The sequence below is a fragment of the Phocoena sinus genome, chromosome 3, assembly GCF_008692025.1.
Source record: "Phocoena sinus isolate mPhoSin1 chromosome 3, mPhoSin1.pri, whole genome shotgun sequence".
Taxonomy (NCBI): domain Eukaryota; kingdom Metazoa; phylum Chordata; class Mammalia; order Artiodactyla; family Phocoenidae; genus Phocoena; species Phocoena sinus.
Genome location: NC_045765.1, coordinates 152,758,241 through 152,781,840, shown reverse-complemented (window position 1 = coordinate 152,781,840; position 23,600 = coordinate 152,758,241).

Here is a 23,600-nt window from a genome sequence, read left to right as displayed (position 1 = left end):
TTCTGGGATGAACTAGCCTCAGGAGTTTGATATCTTATTTCTCTGGTTGCCAAGTGAAAAAGAGATGCTAAACACCTGATCCAAGTTATACCAATGCCTGTGTTTGTAAGGCATGCTTGGGCTTGGGGGTTTAGGGGTTTAGGATGCTTGCATACTCAGTTTTGTATGTGTAACATTATTTCATTACACAAATTATTATCAATACAAATTTTCAAAGAGCAATATGAAAGGCATTGGTTTAGGTTTTTTTTTTTTTTCTCTGCATTGGGTCTTTGTTGCTGTGTGGGCTTTCTCTAGTTGCGGTGAGTGGGGGCTACTCTTTCGTTGTGGTGCGCAGGCTTTTCATTTGCAGTGGGGTGCCTTCTCTTGTTGCCGAGCACAGGCTCTAGGTGCACAGGCTTCAGCAGTTGCAGCACACGGGCTAAGTAGTTGCTGTGCATGGGTTTAATTGTAACTAAAATCTAAAAATTCTATAGAGACTAAAACCTATCCTCAAAATCATAGCATAGAAAAAAATTTTTTTAAATCTCTGTTTCATTGATGTGAATAGTAAACCTGGTGCTTAGAATACAGCATTTGAGCTATCACTATTATAAGTAGTTCGTAGAAGTCGTAGTCACAGTAGTCGTAGGAATACTATTGAAAGTGTTGTCTCAGTGTGGTGATAAGTACCTATGAAATGTCTGAGATAGTTCCAAGGCACTTAAAATTTATACACAAAATATATAGCATAAATTTGTACAGTGATAAATGTGTACTGGATAATTCAGATTGAAAATGATTTCCACATTAAGTACCTACTTAGAAAATACACTGGATTTTATTCAGGGGGGAGTCAGACCAAAATATCAATATAAAGACACATTTTAATATTGCTCTAAGTTTCCATCTTACTTAAAATACCTAGAAATTGACAGAGTATTACTGGGAGTGGGAGGTTGAGAATTAAATATGAGCAGTAGTAAAGCTATATTTATAATGCTAAATGCCATATTTTAATTGAAAAGTAATTCTGCCTGAATATTTTGAAATTCCACATTGTTAACCTGGAATGATATGTCAAACATTCTTGCAGAGAATGGTTTAACATATTTCATACAAATAAAAATATAAGATATGTATTAAACATTAAATGGGTAAAGGAGGATATGAAATCCAATAGTGATCCTACAGTGGTAGAATCAACTACAATAATAACAAAACACAGATAAAGAACAAAAGCTGCATGATTTAATGCGATTCAAAATTATTAACCAACTTCCTGAATAAAGAAATGCCTAATTGTATATATAGTATGATATATGTGTACACACACACACACAAACATATTTAGAAAGTTTTAATGAGAAAATACATCAAATAAAATTAAATAGAAAATTCATCATAGACTAAAATCTTTCATATTAAAAAAAAGTCTATTGCATTTACATACCCCAAAATGTGTTCTGATGAAGTAACATGATTATTTGGGGTGGCAGATGATTTTTTCTTTATAATTTCTAAATTAATTAAACTTTTATAATAATAATAAATTATTTCTAACATAAAAATTCAGTATTTACCAAAAGTCAAATCCTGAGATTTAAGTCATTAAGCACTCATCTAATTCAACCTCAAAATTATATATACTATTTATAATCTAGTATTATTTTAATTGTTAAATATGTTGATGCATAAAATGTTTAGAAAATATATATATTTAAAAAAACAAATTATTTTTTGACTATACATAAAATAAATATAAATTTATAATAATTAGGATTAAAGATTTGTAAGAAAATATTTTTTTTTTCTTCTCAGACATTAACCTTTCTGACTTCTATACCAAGAGTGAAACAAATGACTTAATATACGTTATAGCTAAATTTACTTTAAGGTATAAAGTGAGAAAGAAAGAAAATTTAATACAAAAGAAGTTGATTTGTACAAACCAGCCATCATATTGTCACAGTGTGGGCAAATATTTTATGATAATCTAATCATTTAAAAAATCACCTCTCTGTATAGCATATATACCCTAACACGTGTATGTACATTTACTAGCATAAAAATATAATATTTAAAATGACCCCCTTTTAAAGAACATTTTAGTGACATGAGTGGCATCCTTCTTCTATGTATTTTTGGAACTGAAAATCTTTACCTATAGGCTACTTGGTTGTAGTAATACGAGAAACAATCTCAATGAGAACTGAAACCATAGACATTTGTTCAGTTCACTGCCTATGTTAAAATGACTTATCTATTTGGCTGTCTTTATCGACTTGGCTTTATTATTCTAGGAAACTTTACATAGAATGATAGATGTAACAATTACCACAAACTTAACTACTCAAATAATACAAATTATACAACTCAGAATTAAAGATAAATTATTGGCTTACTGTCTCACATTCTGTAGGCCACAATTCTTGGCCAGGCTGGCTGTACTGGGTTCCCAGCTTAGGGTATCGGAAGGCTGAAATATAAATCTCTGGTTGAGGCTTTTCTCTAGAAGCTTTGGGGAAGAATCTGCTTCTGAGCTCATTCACGTTGTTAACAGAATTTCTTTTCTTGCAGTTGCAAGATTAAGGTCACCATTTCCTTTCTGGCCGTCAGCTGAGGGCAGCTCTCAACTTCTAGGCCACTGTATTCTCTGTTATGGGCCCCCCTCCATCTCAAGCCAGAGTAGTACTGTAAAACCTTTGAGTGCTTCAAATCTCTCTTACTTCCCTTTCTACCACAAATTAAAGAAACTTTGCTTTTAAATGGCTCATATGACTATATTAGCCTACCTAGACAATCTCTCCTTTGATTAATTCAAAATTAACTGATTAGTAAACTTAATTATATGTGCCAAATCCCATTGCCATGTAATATAAGATAATCATGGGGGTCATATCTCATCATATTCACAATTACAGGGATTCTGGTGGGAAACTTTAAGCTGGCATTTTGGAATTCTGCTTGTCATAAACAAAGTTGTAAATAATTTTATTGTTCACTTTACAAACTTCCAGAAAACCTAACATCCAATATGGCTCAAAGGACGATAGCAAAGAAATGGAACCTGTGGGATTACTCTGAAAGCATCTTCATGGATGCTACTTGCTCCAATATGGTGGAGAGAAATGCCTAGAAAGCCATTACTCTTTTAGGAGAACACAGAATGAGACTTAATGAGCCAATATTTGCATCAGGGAAAGGAAAAAAGCTTTCTTTCCAGGGTATGTAGAAGTCTGCTGCTCCATAATTGGTACCAGCAATAGCCAACATCACACCCAGTGGAGGAGCAAGGTAGGCACCACCAGCAGCAGGCAGGAAAGCAGAAATCTGCTGGCCAGATAGGTCAAAGTGAATTAAACTAATCAAGTGATGACTCAACATTGGAGTCTTCTGAGGACACTTTATTTCACCAATGCTGAGGTGATCAGTAAGAACACTAAAGTGGGGCTTCCCTGGTGGCGCAGTGGTTGAGAGTCTGCCTGCCGATGCAGGGGACACAGGTTCGTGCCCCGGTCCAGGAAGATCCCACATGCCGTGGAGCGGCTGGGCCCGTGAGCCGTGGCCACAGAGCCTGCGCGTCCGGAGCCTGTGCTCCGCAACGGGAGAGGCCACAACAGTGTGAGGCCCGCGTACCGCAAAAAAAAAAAAAAAAAAAAAAAAAAAAAAAGAACACTAAAGTGACTAAAATGGACAAGTGAAGTGAGAAGAAACACAGACGTTCTGTTTACATCCCCCAAAGTGACTAGACTATGAATTGAACAATGACTAGGATATTAATCAAATCACTGGATTTAACTAAGCATACCAAACTGGATTTTGCTTTTTTTCCTTAGCCAAATTGGTGAAGTAAAAGCACATGTGAGGGACTTTCCTTGTGGTCCAGTGATAAAGAATCCACCTTCCAATGCAGGGGACACAGGTTCGATCCCTGGTCAGGGAACTAAGATCCCATTGCCACGGGGCAACTAAGCCTGCGCACCACAACCACTGAGCTCATGCTCCTCAACTAGAGAACCTGTGTGCCACAAACTACAGAGCCTATGTGCTCTGGAACCTGCTCGCTACAACTACAGAGCCCACATGCCCTGGAGCCTGAGCGTCACAACTAGAGAAAAGAAAACCTGCGCACAACTAGAGAGAAGCCTGCTTGCTGCAACGAAAGATCCTGCATGCCTCAACGAAGATCCTGTGTGCCGCAACTGAGACCCAACACAGCCAAAAATAAATAATAAATCTTAAAAAAAAAAAAGCACATGTGAGTTTACTTACAGAAACTACCTCCCCAAAATCCTCTTTTCCTACATACGAATTTTAGATATAAATTAGATTCTACTTCAGTTTCAAAAGATACGGTAAACACATGAAAGGAAGACTATATCTTGTCAGTCTGTAGGTTTGGCCGACTCTAAGCGTCTTCTATCACCCTTCTTGATATCCACTACATAACTGTGATGTGCACAACATCTGTCCTCTGAAATTTAGAGAGTAAAGGAAAATCCCAGACAAGTGTTCCTTGATGAGCAAATACAGAGATATATCAACCTTGATATCAGCAACTCCCACACATTCCGTGTATGTGTGTGTGTGTGTGTGTGTGTGTGTGTGTGTCTGTGAGAGAGAGGGAGAGAAAGAGATTTACAATTTCTGAAGAACTCGGGATAGAAGTCAAAATAGCCCCTGGTCATTTAACTGGTCAGTTTAAAATGTCATGAAAGTGTCATCCTAATCATCTGAGAGGAATGGAAAGGGTGGTGAGGTCAGTTACTGACTTGGCTTTAAAGAGAAGAAATGTTCAGTGAGAAAAAGCTGCTCTTACACCCTTGGTCACTGCAGAAATGCAAGCAAATAGAGGTATTATAGTTAATTTATCTTCCCTTCAAAGGAGAGAGGAAGCTGCCGGAAAAATACACCTCAGTTATTTATCTCTTGCTGAGACATATCCTCAAAATCTCTTTGAAAGAGTTTGTAAAATGAATTCATATTGTGACAACCTTTTCAAAAGTCCTGAATTATATAAAGACCAAAGGGGGTGGGGACTTTATCTTAATGTACCACTATGTACCACTCTATTTTTGAATCCTTTTTATTCTGCCCCTCTCTTCTCTTTAAAAATAATACTTTACTTTTCATTTTCCATTGGCTTTATTATATTATTCTAACCAAAGCACCTTTGAGAGTAGGTGAAGCTTTTGTAAAATTGATGGCCTCACCTGTAGCTATACCCCATTCTCCTTTTGACCTCACCACAGCACAAGACACTAAAAGTTCCATTTAGTAAAGCAAAAAAAAAAAAAAAGTTATAGAAAATTAAGATATTTAATCATTATAATAGTCTATACTTACATAGTATTTCATATTTTTACTGTTTATATACTACCACAGTACTATCAGAATGATTTAGCATTTATGTTTCTAAGGGGCTGGGGAAACAAATATGAAGAAGTTAAAATCCCTCACTCAAAACAGCTCAAACCTTAATGTGTAAGAAGTAGGGAAGAGCAAGTATCCACAGGACATCTGTATATCACTTATGGGAGTCTGGAAGATGGTTTATTATCTCAGTTTGGCTCCCTGATTCAGAATATCTCAGGACTGATTCAGCTTAGGACTAAATTCTAATGAAAGAGCTGGGACTTTCAAAGTAGAAAAATAGACAAATCTCAGAAAGGAAAGAATGGAAGGCCAGCAAGAGCATGGTGTAAGCAGTTTGCTCTTGTTGACTGCTAAGAGGAATGCTAGGATGGATGCGAAATGAAGCTGAAGAGAGAGGAATGGAATAAATCACGGGTTACCTTCTACGTCACATTATAAAGTCTACACTACAGTATTATTCAAAGGTGATTAAGAGCTTCACAGAAGATTTTTAAGAAGAGGAGTGATATAACCTATTTACAATTCCTATTTCACAGATATAGAGAAGTATAGCATTGAGAGTGATTAAATTAACTGGAGTTTTGAAACCAGATTGCTTCTGCTCAAATCCCAGCTCTGCCACATGTTAGCCATGTGTACTTGGGTAACTAAGTTAGCATCTGTGTGCCTCAATTTCGTAATCTCTAACATATGATCATCATGTGAATTAAAGTGAATTAATATAGAGTATTTAGAGCAATGCTCAACGTGTAAGTTCTATAGAGCAGTTAGCTATTTATATACATAATAAAAATTGCTATTACTATTATCACAGTTCTTATTTTTTATTTTGTTAGAAGTATAATAATACTGCATACAGAAAGGCCATATTTGAAGAGTATAGTATTTTAAGAAAGAGAGAATTGAGTGTCTGTTATTAGTCACTTTGGTAGAGGAAAAGATAAATTAAAAAAATAATAAAGATGGAAAATTAGTATGTGATGTTTATTGAAAGTCATTTGCTTATTTTATTTTTTATTTATTTTTATTAAAGTATAGTTAATTTACAATATTATACTAGTTTCAGGTGTACAACATAGTGATTCCATATTCTTATAGATTATAATCTATTTAGTTATTGTAAAATATTGGCTATATTCTCTGTGTGGTACAGTATGCTCTTATTTATTTTATATAGAGCAGTTGGTAGCCCCTCCCCCATCCCTCTCCCCACTGGTATATATAAAACACTAGTTTGTTTTATATATCTGTGAATCTGTTTCTGTTTTGTTACATTCATTCCTTTGTTTTATTTTTAAGTTTCCACATATAAGTGGTAGCATATAGTATTGGTCTTTCCTGTCTGATCTCTTTCACTAAGCATATATATATATATATATATACACACACACACACACACACACACACACACACAAACACACACACATATAAAACATCATCTTCATCCATTCATCTGTTGATGGACATTTAGGTTGCATCCAGGTCTTGGCTATTGGATATTGGAAATAATGCTGCTGTGAACTCTGGGATGCATGCATCTTTTCTAATTAGTGTTTTCCTTTCCTTTGGATATATATCCAAGAGCGGAATGGTAGTTCTATTTCTAGTTTATTGAGAAACCTCCATACTGTTATCCATAGTGGCTGCACCAATTTACATTCCCACCAACAGTGTAGGAGGGTTCCCTTTTCTCCACATCCTTGCCAACATGTGTTTGATGATAAGACATTCTGACAGGTGTGAGGTGATAGCTCATTATGATTTTGGTTTATATTTTCTTGATAATTAATGATGCTGCTTCTTTTAAAAGATAAACTGAAGCATATTACAAGTTTTAAGAGCCCATTTGAGCAGAAATTGATTAGAATCTGGCAGTGCCAAACCGGAAGTGGTTAGGGGCACTCCACTGATAGGAGCTCTGGGAGAGAGGGTATAGAGAAAAGGCAGAAGCAAAGTAAGGAATAATTGATTGTCTATAGCCTACAGCTTGGTTTTCTATTTGTGACTGATTATCCCTAGGTTTTGATTTCACAACCTTGAGGCATCTACAGACTTAGATTTCAGTTTGCCTACACAGGTTGTCACGGCATTAGAGCCTTCACGGCTTCCTTATTTAATTAATGTAACTTCTCAGGTATCTAGTTTGAGTAATTGGTTGAGTACTACCTTACATAATGAATACAAAAGGTATACATTTATAAGAAGATTTTTAAAATTCTCTTTTAGAAAATATCAGGGATTTAAGAGACTATGGTTATAACAAATAGCAATAGTAGCCAATAATTATATTTATGTAGAAATTTCCCCTACAGTTGTGAATTGGGATTTCTTAAATTTCTCTCAGTATTTTTCTTGTGATTGTACTGGTAAGAAGAGAGGAATGCAGGGATGTTTTTGTTAATGTATTACTAAAATTTGATGTCCTGGGTAGGACTATTATGGTATGCAGTTTGCTTACACAGATAATCTATTAAGATCTTAGATTAGTATTCATTGCTTCCATATTATTTTTATTGCGATAATAATGCATAACAAACAAGTTCCAAATTTCAACAATTTAAAATGTATTTTTTGCACACTTATATACAGGTCAGCTATGGCTCTGATGGTTTGCCCAGGTTGAGATTTGGGTTCAAGTCTGTTCCATTTATTCCCTCATTCTGGGAACAATGGCTATTTTTCTTTCACAGTGGATTAGAGAAACATAAGAGGGCAAACCAAAGCTTACAAGTACATTTAAAATTTCTGCTCTCATCAAATTCATTTTGAAATGAATGTGAAGAAACAACTTACCTGGCTAAACCAACTACCAAGGTGGCAGGAAAATATATTTCCATCTGTTCTAGTGAGAGATAATATTTGAAAATAGACATGGCCAAGGGTATGAATGTATATTTCTACTATAGGAAAGAAATGAAGGGTTGCAAGGATAATCCATTCTATCATATTTACTCTTAGATTTCTTTCTGAATTAATAAATAGATATGAAGTCAGCTTCATTTTAATCTATTCCAACTTGTTTATTGTAAACAAAGTCTGAAAAACCCATGTGAGAAGGTATTAATATTTGCTCCACCTTTAATTATTAAAGCTAGCTTGTAAGATAAACAGTCCCAGATGTAAACTAAACAAAGACAAATTGATGATTCTTCTTGAAAGATTGTATGTAGTAAAAAAGCCATCTCAAGAGCTCCAACATTTAAGGAGTGGATGGGATAAGAGAAGATCCTGATGGATACTGAAAATGACAGGCTAGAAACCCAGACAGAATCAGAAGAGTTGGAAGAGAAGAGAGAGCTCGAAAAGAGGGGAGGAAAGTGTGATTAAAGATGAAAATAAGAGTAACTTGAAGACTGACAATTATCTATTAGATGTGACAACTAGGAGTTCAGTAATGTCCTAAGAAATGAGGTTAATAAAATCATTTATTGCTTTACAATTTCCTACGTTAAGTAAATAATAAAAGCCAGAATGTTTTACTAGATGGAGATAATTAAAAATTGATTAGACAAATTAATATTCTTGACAGCCTAGGATGACTGGAGTGCAGTGGAAAACATAATTCAACCCCTTAATTTATGATGATGGGTGAGAAAAACAATACTTTTTATTTTTTGATAAAAAGATTAAATCAGAGATCGATAGTTGCTTTAAAATGCTTAGTGGCTTCAAATTTCGTAAAGAAATGCCATAGTGCTAACTATAAACATTGCTCTTATACTTCTACAGATGAAAATAAAACTAAGCAACACATTTCTAATATAAAACTTTCTATACCTCACTCACTCCAAATATAATTGTTTCCCAGACAATACTTCAGTGTTGTTGCTTTCTATAACTTTAGAAACATCTGACATAGTTGAAAACATATGATGCATAATTATAATCTATAAACAATGTGTTATTGTTTTCTTCCCTGCTTAGGTTTATTTATAATAATAATTACTTTTATATAAAGCCTGTAACATTTGTTCAGAGTGCTTTTACTAATTTATTTCTTTTCATGTGTTTTGTTTCCAAGGTTACCTTGAAGACTATAATTTCATTACTAAGAACTGGTGAACACTGGTCTATAATTGATTTTAAAATATTTAATTTTCCTTGAACTATATATATATATAATATACAGAAAAATAATTATATTAATGTCAAATATGTTTCTGTGTGTATGCGATACATATAACCAACAGCTTGTTTATAATTACATCACCATTAGTTAAAATAACGAAAATGGAGATGACTTTCCATTAGTAGTTTTGAAACAAAGATACAAATCTTGATAAAGTAATGTTTTAAATTTTGGATGTGCATAATATAATTGAAAGAAGGTATATCTATTCTTGACAAACAAATATATATATTTTAGAATATCTGAATCTTTAGGGGACATATGTAACCTAGACATCCAAAGAGAACCCCCAAAGTGTCACTGCACATATTTTCTTTTTAATCAATAGGGAAGTATAATGCATACTGGTAAAAGCTTTAAAAACTCTAATGTAATGTATGTTTACATTTCTTTCTCACTACAAAAAAAAGTTTAATATATATAGTATATGCACTTCTATTAGAAATATGAAGGTGAACATTTTCTCAACAAAATTTTAAAGATTCTCAGTTAGTTGAACTAATACATATTTGTTCAACTAACTATATCAATACATTATATATAATATACATATTAGTTCAACTAACTTTATATATTAAACTTTTTGCTTTTTCTTTATATTTTAACAAGTATTTGCTGAGCCTCTTCTCTGCATGAAACACTGTACTAAGTGTCCCCTACCTGATTGTTATTCTCATCAAAGATGTTTAATCCACATTATGGTCTCTGTGCTGTTTTGTTCCTCAGTGCTGAATATAAGCCAGTCTGTGTCATGATACTTTCCTGAAAGGTATATAGGAATTGGTTGCATAACTAATCACTCTAAAACTTAGTGCATAAAATAACCATTTATTATCCTTATGAATTCTAGGGGCCAGGGATTTAGATAGGGCATAGTAGGGTAGTTCGTTTTAGTTCCCCAAGGGCTAGGGCCTCACCTGGAAGTCTTGAAAGTTGGAATCACTTGAAGACTCAGTAGCTCACCTGGCTAGCAGTTTATACTTGCTGATGGATGAGACCTCAGGTGTGACTATCAACTGAAATACCTACTTGTGACCTATCCATGTAACTAGGACTGCTTGAGTGGTTAGGTTCCATGGTAGATCATCCAGAGAGAGAAAGAAACAGAAAGACAGAGATCGAGAGACAGAGAGAGAGAGAGAGAGAGAGAGAGAGAGAGAGAGAGAGAGACTGGCTATTCTTTTAATGACATAGCCCCAATTGTCAAATAGTATCATTTCTGCCATACACCCTGTATGAAGTCATGATACCTTTTCCCCAGATTCAAGGGGAAGGAAATAGATTCCAATACTTGATAGAGAAGAGACTTGGCAACATTTGGAAAGATATATGAGAATGGATATATTGCTGTGATAACTTTTGCAAAATGCAATCTCCCTCAATATTGAAATATCAAATATGTCAATCATCAGTCTAGAGATATTTATGTTTTTTAATATTTGTTTATTTTTATATTTTTATGTTTCATATTTTAAGTAATAATCATATTGCTTGTATCTAAAACAATGAAGAGGGTAATATGAGTGTATATAGTGGGAAAATCATCAGTATTATACATTTCTTATCCAGATAATAGAAAGTATAATATTCTGTTTTATCTCTGTATTGATCCTTATAGTTTACATAGGCAGCAAGGCATGATGGCTAAACATTTTATCCTTGAATATCTTTTTCAAACAAGAAAAAGTTTAACTATTTTACAATACATATATCAATCGATTTTAAGGTCTGGTAGGTATGTATGAAACTACTACATTGTGGAATATAATGGTGATCAATGCTGATTAATAACAATAGGTTTATAAAACATCACTGCCTTTCAAAATACTTTTGTTGGTAAAGTACACCTATGTTAGTTTCCTAGAGGTTCCTTAACAAATTAGTAGAAACTGGGTGGCTTAAACAACAGAAGTTTATTCTCCCAGTTTTGTAGGCCAGAAGTCCAAAAATAACGGGTCAGCATGCTCTGTGGGGGAATCTGTTCCATGTTTCTCTCTCTTAGCTTATGCTGGATAACAGCAATCCCTGATGTTTCTCAGTTTATCAGCATATCACTCCAATCTTTGGCTTCCTTTCATATGATCTTGTCCTCTGTGTTTCTTCTCTTCTAAGGACATTTGTCATGGGATTTAAGGTTCACCTGGATAATCCCGGGAAGATTTCATCTTGAAATATTTAACTTAAGTACATCTGCAATGACCCTTTTTCCTAAATAGTTCACATCCACAGGTTCTGTGTGGGCATATTTTTGACGGACCACCATTCAGTCTACTACAGTATCAATGGTAATATTTTACCAAAAATATAGAAAATTAATTAGTACACACATTGCTAAATGCTAAAGGGAAAACATAGAAAGTTCTTTTAGTTAGTGTTTTTTTTTTTTTCCTTTTCAATGTTAGCATGGGCTGCTAGTTGTCATTAATTAAAGTGCTTTACAAAATTAGATAATTTTTTTTTTGCTGTTGAAATATCATTGAATTAAATTTAACATGGATTTACTGTCAATTTAAATATTTTATAAATATCATCCTTTGCTTGTTCAAGTAGCTGATTTGAAATTCAATCCATATACAGACCAGTACAGTAAGATATCTACTTCTCTGCCAAGCCTTATCCTCCCCAGGAAAACAAAAAGAAAAGAAAAGGAACAACAAAAGAAGGTCTGGCTTATATATAATTTTTCCATTCCATCTTTTGACTCTCAACATGGCTCACTATTGTTCAATTTATCCCAAGTCATATGTAATATCTATAATGCATAAATTAAGTAGCTTATGAGGCCAGCAGTCTGATATAATCAATTAATCCTTATCATACCTTTTTATTAATTCAGACTTCTTGACTTTTCACTTTTCCTGTATAGTCTCATGTATAGATGGTCCAATTCCCTTACTAAAAAACCTTTTAAACCTGTTTAAGAAGAAAAAGTTGCCTATTAAATGCATCTACTAATTTTCACAATCTTTTTCTCAAGTTTCATATCTCTATAACATTGTAACTGAATATCTTAACTCTATGACTTTTGAAAATAAAAGTAAATTAAAACATAATTAACATATTATACAAGTCTAAAATCTTTATTTCTAAGAAAATATTACATTCTTATTTAACACATATAGGGATTATGGAGTTAAGGTAACTTTTGTAGATGCTTATGATTTAAAACATCCCTTAAATTTGTAGATAATACAACAAAGCATGGCTTATTTGTGGTTATTTTTGTTTGACAGCTCACTAAAATCAATCTTCAATATATTTCTACAGGTCACAGTGGTGATTCCTGGTAAATAAATACAAAGTAATATAAATTCAACACTGGTACAGAGAATTAATTTAGATCTCACATACTCTGTAAACTAATTGTGTGTAGAGAAACAATGTTCAAGATATTGAATAGATGGAGGAAGTTGAGTCTAATTCCACAAAAATAAGAATTTATAGCTAGGAGAGAACTTTATAAATCATGACCCTGAGGCAAATAGAAATTAAATAACTTATTCAAGTCAGTTTTAGGACAAGAAAGAATATTTTGACCTCCAGTTCTATTTTCTATGTATTATATAATTACATTTGAGAATGTGCCCTCCAATTTAATAAGCCTTTACATTTTGGTTACAAATAAATTACTGAACAGTAATTAATTTTACAATAATTTAGGTCCTATTTGGTTTTTATTGTCAAAACAACTTTTCCAGAGATTTTTTTCCCCAGCATGAATTACCCCAAAACTTGATAATAATTAAGGCAAGTTGGCAATGGGATGCTTTCTTTTAGGGAGAGGTATGCTAGAATCAAGTGTATCAGTTTGAGTTTCTTACATAACACTACTAAAACTTAACTCTCAGTAGTAAATGATTTGAATGTGCTTTAAAATGTCTTAAATTCCCTTTAAATTGATGATGTTCTAAAATACTAAATATAGAAGACTAATAGTTCAATTAATATTACAGCGTTAACTGTTATTATTACTGTTTTATTACTTGAATTTCAAAGCTGTGTTCTTAATTTTAATTCCATGTTATTTATAATTGCCTGAAACCATCAGTTAAACTAAAACTAGACTTGATTTTTTTTAGCACAATGACACATTTTCCCTACTTATTTTATGGGAATGTAAAAAAAAGATGAAGTTAGTTATTTTCTTAAATTAGATTGCTCTCTGAAATTCCTTTTGTGCGACATACTGTCTTGGAAAGGCTTTACATTTTTTAACAAAGAAAATCTCTCTTATTAGCCAAAATTAAAATAACTACTAATTAACTAAATTAAGAAATGCATTATGGGAAATTAAGTTTACTTAAATAGGCTATTTTTGAAGTTGGGGAAATAATCTTTTAACTGGAATATCCCAATTATTTTGTGAGTCCATAGCACAAAGAGATATCATAAAACTAATTATTTTAAAATTTGAAGAAGTTTATGCTTTTTTAGATTCATAAAGTTATAATGTGATACCTGCAATTTTAATAAATTATTCTTAATCTAATTAAGTGTGCAGTGTGAATGCATCTAGCTTTCACTGAAACTTTTTCATTGTGTTTTAACTAAAAATATCTTCTATAAATTAAAGTACGTAAATAGATATCTTACAATTGATACAATTTGACAATTAGTAAGGATTCACTCCTTTCTTATACTAAGTATATGAAAAACTGCAAAATAAATGCCTGATACCTATCAATTAATATTTTAGCTTGAATATAGATACGATTAGAGTAAAACAAAAATAAAAGCACTCTAAACAACAAAAAACATTAAATTAAATAAAGGCTTTTGAAAACTTACAATTTCCATTTACTGAAGTATTTGGGAAAATAAATGATTTCTGAGATACTGTATACTATATTCACAAAATACTTATTAAAACTTTTGTGCATTTATATAATCATTCATGTGGTGAAGTCTCATAAATTTTTCTCCCAAATCATAGGTGTAATGAAATTGATTTTTAAAATTACATTATTTTTAAAAAATACATTATATGATTGCATTTGGGGCAATGAACAGATAATACCTTAGTTACTCCAATGTAAGACCAAAGATTTCTTTATCTGAAGAAAACCCATGTTTTGAAAATTATTTTTTGTTTACATTTGCAATCATATCTTCTTCAAAAAGAGAAAAATTTAAATCTTTCTTTGCAAAATGCACCCCTATTATATAGTTCTTGCATTGTTTAATTGGCTAGTACTAACAATGAAATATTGAATACAAGCAGTGAGAGCTAAAATCCTTGCCTATTTCTGATCATAGGGAAAATCATTCAGCTTTTGATTATTAATAATTCTGTGAGTTATACATTTTTCATAAAAATCTTTATTAGGTTGAGTAAATCCTTTAATTCACAAGCTCCTAATTTTTTTTTATGATGAATTGGTATTGAATTTTGTGAAATGCCTTTTCTAGAACTATGCAGATGATCATATGGTTTTTCTCCCTTTTATCCTTGTTTCCATGGTTAATTATATGAATTGATTTGGATTGTTGAATTGATCTTGCATTGCTACAATAAAGCCCACTTGGCCATGATATATTACCCTTTTGATATATTACCCTTTTGGTATATTGAAGGATTGCTAAATTTTAAAAGAAGATTTATATCTAGGTTTGTGATAAAAAAGAAAATTGTAATGTTTTTATCAAGGTTTGGTATCAAGGTGTGTCAGCCTCATAAAATGAATTAGAAAGTATACTGTCCCCTGTATTTTTTGAAAGACTTTACGTAGATTGATATTATTTTCTTAAATTTTTGACAGAATTCACCAGTGAAATAATGTGAGGTGAAATTTAAAGGGAAGTTTCTGATTACAGATTCAATTTCTTTAATGTGTAAAAGCTCATTAGTTAAACAAAAATTAATTTTTTTCCAGTCAGTTGTGGACAACTGAGGATAACTGCTATTTTTTAAGGGATTTGTGCCTTTTACCTATGCTATTAAATTTATTAACAGAAAGGAATATTATCTTTTTAATGTTGTTAGCTTCTGTATTGATATTCCCTCTTTCATTCTTAATATTGGTAATGTGCTTTTTCTTTCTTTTTCCTTTATTAGTCTTGGTAGGTGTTTATCATCAAAAGAATATTTTCAAAGAATCAGTTGTTGGACTTGCTAATTTTCTCAATTGTACATATGTTTTCTATTTTATTTACTTACTTCTGCTCTGATATTTAGTATTCATTTTCCTAAGCTTATATTTGTTGTTGTTGTTGTTTACATTACTAGTTTATCTCTCTATCTCATCGTTATGGAATAATATCAGATTTACAGAAACAATGCAAAGACAGTATAAAGAGTATCTGTATACATTTCACTCAGTTTTCCTTAATGTTAACATCTTATAAAGCAATTGTGTATTTGTCAAAAATAAGAAATTAAATTAGTATTAGCTGAACTCCAAACACTCTTTAATATTCACTTGTTTTCCACTCTTGTCCTTTTGCAGGTTTAGGATCCAAACCAGGTTACCACATTCCATTTAGTATTTCCAACTTTTCAAGTTGAAATGTAAACAGTAATTACAACCTTTCTTGTTTGCTACTGTAGATAATTAACGTTATAATTTTCCCTTAGGAATTTTTTAGTTGTTTACAAATTTAGATATGTTGTAATTTCATTATCGTTTGGTTGAAACATTTTATGATTTCCCTTTTTATTTTTCTTTTTAGAAAAATGTGCATTATAGTACACAAGAGAATATATATAGTAACCTCTATTATACATGCACTTAATATATAATTATATTCCATGCTACATATAACTATATATATTTAAATTATATATATTTCATATTATGTATACATATACACATTTCTAAATACTTCAAGCAATTTTCCAAAGAAAATTTAAATGTCTTTGTGTGAATGTTCTGATCCAATTTAAATTTAAATTTTATTCCTCACACTACTGACCTAATGTTAACATGCACTTATGTTACTGGCACTCACACACATATCTTATTGGTTCTGTTTCTCTGGAGAACCATAGAAAATACTACACTTATCACATTTTACCTAGTAGATTTGTGTAACCACCACTACAATCAAGGTACAGAGCTATTCCATCACCACAAAATCGCCCTTGTGCCACCCCTATAGAGCCCCACCAACACCTGGCCTTCCTCCCTATCATTCCTAATCTCTGGAAATCATAAATCTATTCTCCATCTCTATAATTTTGTTATATAAATACAATCATACAATATGTGATCCTTTAAATGACTCCTTTCATACAGCGTAATGCCTCTGAGGGTTATTTAAGTTTTAGCATGTATCAACAGCTTCTTCCCTTTTTTGCTGAGAGTACTCCATGGTTTGGATGGTTTTGGTTATCAGTTTAATACTGGGTTTGCAGAATGAGTTGTAGAGTGTTTCCTCCTCTTTATTTTTGTGTAGAGTTTGAGAAGAATTGGTGTCAACACTTTTTTAAATGTTTTATGGAATTCACTAGTGTAGCCATCTCCTCCTGGATGTTTTTTTTGCCGGAAAGTTATGAATTAAATCTCTTTACTTGTTATATGTGTGTTTATATTTTCTGTATCTTCTTGAGTCTGTTTTAGTAATTTGTATATTTCTAGAAATATGTTCATTTCATCTAGGTTCTCTAACTTGGTGGCATATACATATCCAAAGTACTCTCTTATAATCCTTTTTATTTCTGATGTTCATATTTATGTCCCCACTTTCATTTCAGATTTTAGTTATATGACTTTTTTTCCCCTTAGTTATGCTAAGAGGTTTTCAATTTTGTTAGTCTTTTCGTAAAACCAACTTCTGACTCCATTGATTTTTTTCTATTGCTTTTCTATTCTTTATTTAATCTCTGTTCTAACCTTTATTATTTCTTTCCCTCTACTAGTGTTGACTTTGTTTGTTCTTCTTTTTCTAGTTCCATAAGATGTAAAGTTAGCTGTTGATTTGAACTCTTTCATTATTTTAAATGTAGGTGCTTTCAGCTCTAAAATTTCTCTCTGAGCATTGTTTTACTGTATCCCATAAAATTTGGTATGTTGTGTTTTAATTTTTATGTATCTCAAAGTGTTTTATTGTTTACCTGTGATTTCTTCTTTGACCTTCTGTTATTTAAGAGTTTGCTGTTTAATTTTCACATATTTGTGATTTTTCTAGTTTTCTATTATTGATTTATAGATTCATTGCATATTGGTTGGAGAAGATACACTGTATAATTACGATCTTTTTATATTTATTGTGACTTGTTTTGTGGCCTAATATATGCTATTTCTTGGATACTGTTCCATGTTCATTTGAGAATATATATTCTAGTGCTGTTGGTTAAAATAAACTATATACGTCTGCCAGGTCTAGTTGATTTATAGTGTAGTTCACATCTTCCATATACTTATTAATCTTCTAATTGTTCTATCTTTATTAAAAGTAGGATATTGAAGTCATCAACAATTATTGTGAAACTATTTTTCCCTTAAGTTTTGTCTTCATTTGAGGGCATATAGTTGTTTGTTGTCATATGTTTATATTCTTCTTAATTTATTAACCCACTTATCAATATATAATGACCTCCTTTGTCTCTTATAAAACTTTTTAATTTCAAGTTAGTTTTTGGATATTAGTATAGCCACCACTGCTCTATTTGCATGGAATATCTTTTTTCATCATTTCAATTTCAGCCTATTTGTTTTCTGGTATAAAGTGAGTCTCTTATAGATATCATTAAGTTGGATTGTATTTTGTATTCATTCTGCTAGTTTCTGTCTTTCAATTAATGAGTTTAACCCTTTTACATTTAAAGTAGTGATTGATTAAAAGAAGTACTTATTTCTGTGGTTTAGCTATTTGCTTTTGGTTTGTCTTCTACCTTTTGCTCATTTTCTCCATTATTGTCTTCTTTGGTGTTTGATTTTTTTGTAGGGCACTAATTTGATACCCTCCCCACTCCCTTTTCTGTATTCTTTCCAGATATTTTCTTTGTGGTTATTCTGAGATTTACAATTAACATCCTAAATTTACAATAATACAGTTTGAATTGATATAATTTAGCTTCAAAAACATACAACTGTGCTCATATAGGCCCACCATGCCCTCTTTATGTTGTTACTGCCACAATTTACAACTTCATAACCTGTGTGCTCATTTATAACACAGATTTACAAATTTTGTGTGGATTTGTATTTTAAATATATAGTAAACAAAAATGGAGCTAAAATTTTTAAAAATCATACCACTAGCTTTTATTTTTCCCTGTACAGTTACCTATGCCATTCTTTATTTCTTTACACACATACACACTGTATAGCTTCATTTCATTTCAATCTGAGGACTCATTTTAGCATTTCTTATAGGACAGGCCCACTAATGACAAAATTTCTCAAATTTTGCTATCTATAATATCACAATTTCTCCTATTTTGAAGGATAGTTTGATGGGTGTAGAATTCATAATTAACAATTTTTGTTTTTCCACATTTTAAATATGCTTTCCTAATCCTTATGGCCTCCGTGGTTTCTGAAGAGAAATCAGCTGTTAATTTTATTGAGGATCGAATGCAAATGAATAATTGCTTTCAGAATTCTCTTTTTGAATTTCTTGAATATGTAGATTTGTATCTTTTATATAATTTGAGGATTTGGGGCCATTATTTCTTCAAATATATTTTTCTGTCCTTTTCTCTCTTTCCTCTCCTACTGAGTCACCCACTGTGTGTATGTTGATATCCTTATTATCCCACATCTCTTTTAGGTTCTGTTCTTCGTTTTTTGTTCTTTCTCCCCCTTAGCCTGCATAATTTCAAATGACCTTTCTTTTAAGTTTGCTGATTCTTCTACCTGTTCAAATCTGGTCTTGAAATTCTCTCATGAGTTTTTAATTTCAGTTTTGTACTTACAAGCTAAAAAATTATCTGGTTCCATTTTTTTACAATTTCTATCTCTTTTTTAAATATTCTATTTGTTGGGTCACCTGTTTTCCTTTAGATCTTTGTCAAAGGTATCCTTCAGATTTCTGAGTATATTTAAACTGTTGGTTTAAAGTCTTTGTCTAGTAAATCTAATGCCTGTACCACCTTAGGGACAGTTTGTTACTCTTTTTAATAAAATTAGTATACTTTCTTATTTATTTGCATGCTTCATCTTTTGTTGTTTTTGTAAAATGGACATTTTGAATACAGTGATTGGTACCTGTGGATTCTTCCTCATTCTCAGTGCTTAATTTGTTGCTTGCTCTAGGTTGTAGCTGTTTGTTTTAATAATTTTTGGGGTAAAATCTGTATTCTTTTCTATAAATGTCATCTGAAGTCTCTATCCCATTTTTTTATGTTTAACTAGTGTATTGACAGAAATTTCCTTGAATTCCTTGAATGCTGAGAAGGGAGAGAGAGAGATAAGAAAACTCAAACAAAACCAAACAAAACCAAACAAAACAAAATCCACTGTCAGTACACTCAGTCTTTCCAGAATGGTTCTGTGCTGGAATATATATTGCATCCTGCCATATATAGTCAGACCATTTATAATTATGTTTTAGTCTTCATTTACTGCTTGGACTAAACCAAGAGACCAGCCAAAGGTAAAAGCTTAAAGTGTTCTTGTATCTTTATTTTTCTGAACAGGCACCTTTTGCAGAACATGAATGTCACTTTCTAAATTCCCCAATATACATGGACACTTTCGAATGTCCTAATTTCAAACAAACAAACAAGCAAATGAAACAAAACTTATTCCACAGCTTTTCCTCCCAGGCTTTCTATTGTTTGCTTCTACTTTATTTTTTTCTTCCAAGGGGTAGCTTATCATTCATTTGCTTTACAAAGAGGGTGCTCTCATGTTAAGTGTTCTTAATGCACACACACACACCCCCCACAGAGACACTCTGGGAAGTGTTAGATATGTCCATTCCCTTGATTATGGTGATATTATGATTGTTTGAATATGCCCAAACTCATCAAATTGTACACATTAAATATGTGCAGGATTTTTGTATATAAATTATACTTCAATATAGCTGTTAAAAATAAATTCAAATTAAAGGAAGGAAGGTAGGAAGGAAGGAAGGAAGGAAGGAAAGAAAAAATGAAAGAAAGAAAGAAAGAAAAGGAAAATTCCTAAAGCTAGTGCTTTTCTATTATCTCAACCTGCCTATTTTTCCTTAAAACTTAAAATTTATATTCATAAATTTCTCACGTATTTTCTATATTAAATATTCAGTAAAATTGTAAATGTTATCAAAAATATAAAAATATATTTTATAATAAAATTTTTAAAGTTTTTTTCTTTAAAAAATCACTACAAACTTAGTAGTTTAAAACAACACAGATTTATTCTCTAAAAGTTCTGAAGATCATAAGTTTGAAGCTGGGACAAAGTGAGAGAGTGCCATGGACGTATATACACTACCAAATGTAAAGTAGCTAGCAAGTGGGAAGTAGCTGCATAGCACAGGTGCTTTGTGACCACCTAGAGGGGTGGGATAGGGAGGATGGGAGGGAGACTCAAGACGGAAGAGATATTGGGATATATGTATATGTATAGCTGATTCACTTTGTTAATAAAGCAGAAACTAACACACCATTGTAAAGCAATTAAACTCCAATAAAAATGTTAAAAAAAAACCAAGAAGGGAGTATCATTGTCATTAAAGTAAATTTTAAGAAGTAAAATGGTGATATAATGCAAATGTAAAATGAACATGTTAAAGATTTTATTCAACTCACTACAAGAGTGAACTAATAAAATAATACAATCAATTCAAAGAGCCAAAGGACATTTGAAAATTGTGTGTGTGATTTAATTATGTGTGCTTTCTAATATAAATTATAAAATTCATATAATTATGTAAATAATTAAATGTTAGACTTCTGGGTTGGAAGCAAAACTGGTTAATGTCTTATAGTGCAATAAACTGTAACCTTTGAACTTAAAAAAAACAAAAAAAAAAAACAGAAAAAAACAGTTTCAAGATGTTAGCAGTGCTGTTTCTTCTAGAGACTCCTAGAAGGGAGTCTCCTTTTCCTTGGGAAGAATCCTTTTCCTTGCCTGTTTCAGCTATTAATGGATACGTGTCCTTTCCTCTAACTTCAAAGTATATCATTCCATTTTGTGCTTCCATCATCATTTTGCCTTCTCTCCTATCTCCTGCCTCCTTCTTATGGGAACCTTGGGATTACATCAGATCAACCCAAAAAAATCAGAGTAATATCTTCCCATCCCAAGATCCTTAACTTAGTCATATCTGCAAAATACTTTTTGCCAAGGTACCATTCATGGGTTCTGAAGCTTAGAACATGAACATCAGGAAGGGTCATTATTCAGCCTACCATAGTAACTAATGATATGTGGTTTCATTCTACAAAGTTAAATTTTAGGTAAGTAAAACAGTGATTACACAGATACTTTGGATGGTCTTTTGCAAAATAATAAAACAAAAACAAACAAATAATATCAATAACTCTTAATCTTAAACAACTGTTTTATGTTCTTCTATGCTGTACTTACATTTACTCACGAAAATTCATTTATATGTTATCTGAGAACATATATTACTACATATATGTTAATACTTAGATTTTGCCCTTAGGGAGATTTTCTTCAGGATATTTTGCCATTTCAAATAAAGAAACTAATTGAGTTTCCAATTTATGTATTCACACAGGTGATTCTCCATATTATTTTTCTCTTGTGCCTCACTACAGTTCTGAAAAGTAGATTTCTTCTGAAGTCACTGCACTGCAGTTTTCCTTTGCCAATTAAGCTCTAGCATCTCATTTTATATGCCTGACAGGCTGTCGATTAACTAAAGGTGGCTTTTGGCTCTTGTTAAATGTTCACTTTTCCATTTTTAATAAGATTCATACTCTCTACCTAGACATCACCAAACTATCATTCCCTAGTAACTGTCATACATTATCATTTTTCTCATACATTAACTATATCTACAACTGTATTTATATGTCCATTAATTTCCTAAAATGTTTGAGGTTAAATTTTAAAACATATATTCATATGGTAAAAATGAATTTAAATTATTATGCCATTTTAGATTTAAATAGATGAATTGATCCCATTACATCAATTATATCTTGTTTCTTGCACTACTATACCAAACTGAAAGTCTAGAATAATATTGTATATTTTGTTTTTGTTTACTTATCTTTTACTCCTGGCTGTTAGAATGAAACTGACAGACTGTTTTCAGCTCACTAAATTCTAAATAGACCATCCCCCCACAAAACAAACATGCAAAAAACAGAAGAAACACAAATTCAAGATATGAGTTTCAAATATTTGAAAATGCTTTCTCTCCTGCGACAGTGGGTTTGGGATAGTCAAGTAAATTCAATCAATTATTAAAAATATCCTAGACATTTAAAATATTTTTGTTTATTATTTCATTAATATTGATGTGAAAATTATTTGAACGCAAAGATATAGTACTGCATCTCAAAATATCGTCAACTAGTATAAATTATAGTATTTCAGAGTATTAGAGATTACACATATACAAATATAAATTTAATTACATATGTTTTTAACTAAATTATCATGTTATTTTATCTTTATAGGAGCACTAATGCTTAATCTTGCTCAATCTATTATGTGCATAAGAATTGCCTGGGAAGATAGTTTAAATTACAAATTTCTAAGCTCCAACCCTTGGTTATTTTGAGTTAGTAGATTTAATGTGGGGGTATAAGGAAAGGATATTTTTAATAAGCCATCACATGATTTTCACATGTTAAATAAAGGACCATTCAGAAAATACAGTCATACAGGAGCAGATTTTATGCAGTTTAATTAACATATTTTGAAATTTATTGACAGTTTAATCGTTTTATAAAATGAAGTCATGTGAATTATGATTTACCTTATGCCAGACTATTAAAAAAAAACTCCTGCAATTAATATGAAAGTTTACTTTTTTCTATATGATTTCAAAAAAGTAAATATCTGCCATTTATGGATATGAAATACATAGCACTGATTTAATTTTTCTCTGTTATAAACACGGAGAAACTATCTGAAATTCAATAAGAATATAGCTATAACCTCTGTCATAATTAGATTAATAATCAATATTACTATCTTCAGAATGTGCTTCCAAGCAATGCTATATAAGAAAAATGGGAGAGTAGATAGAGGTAGAG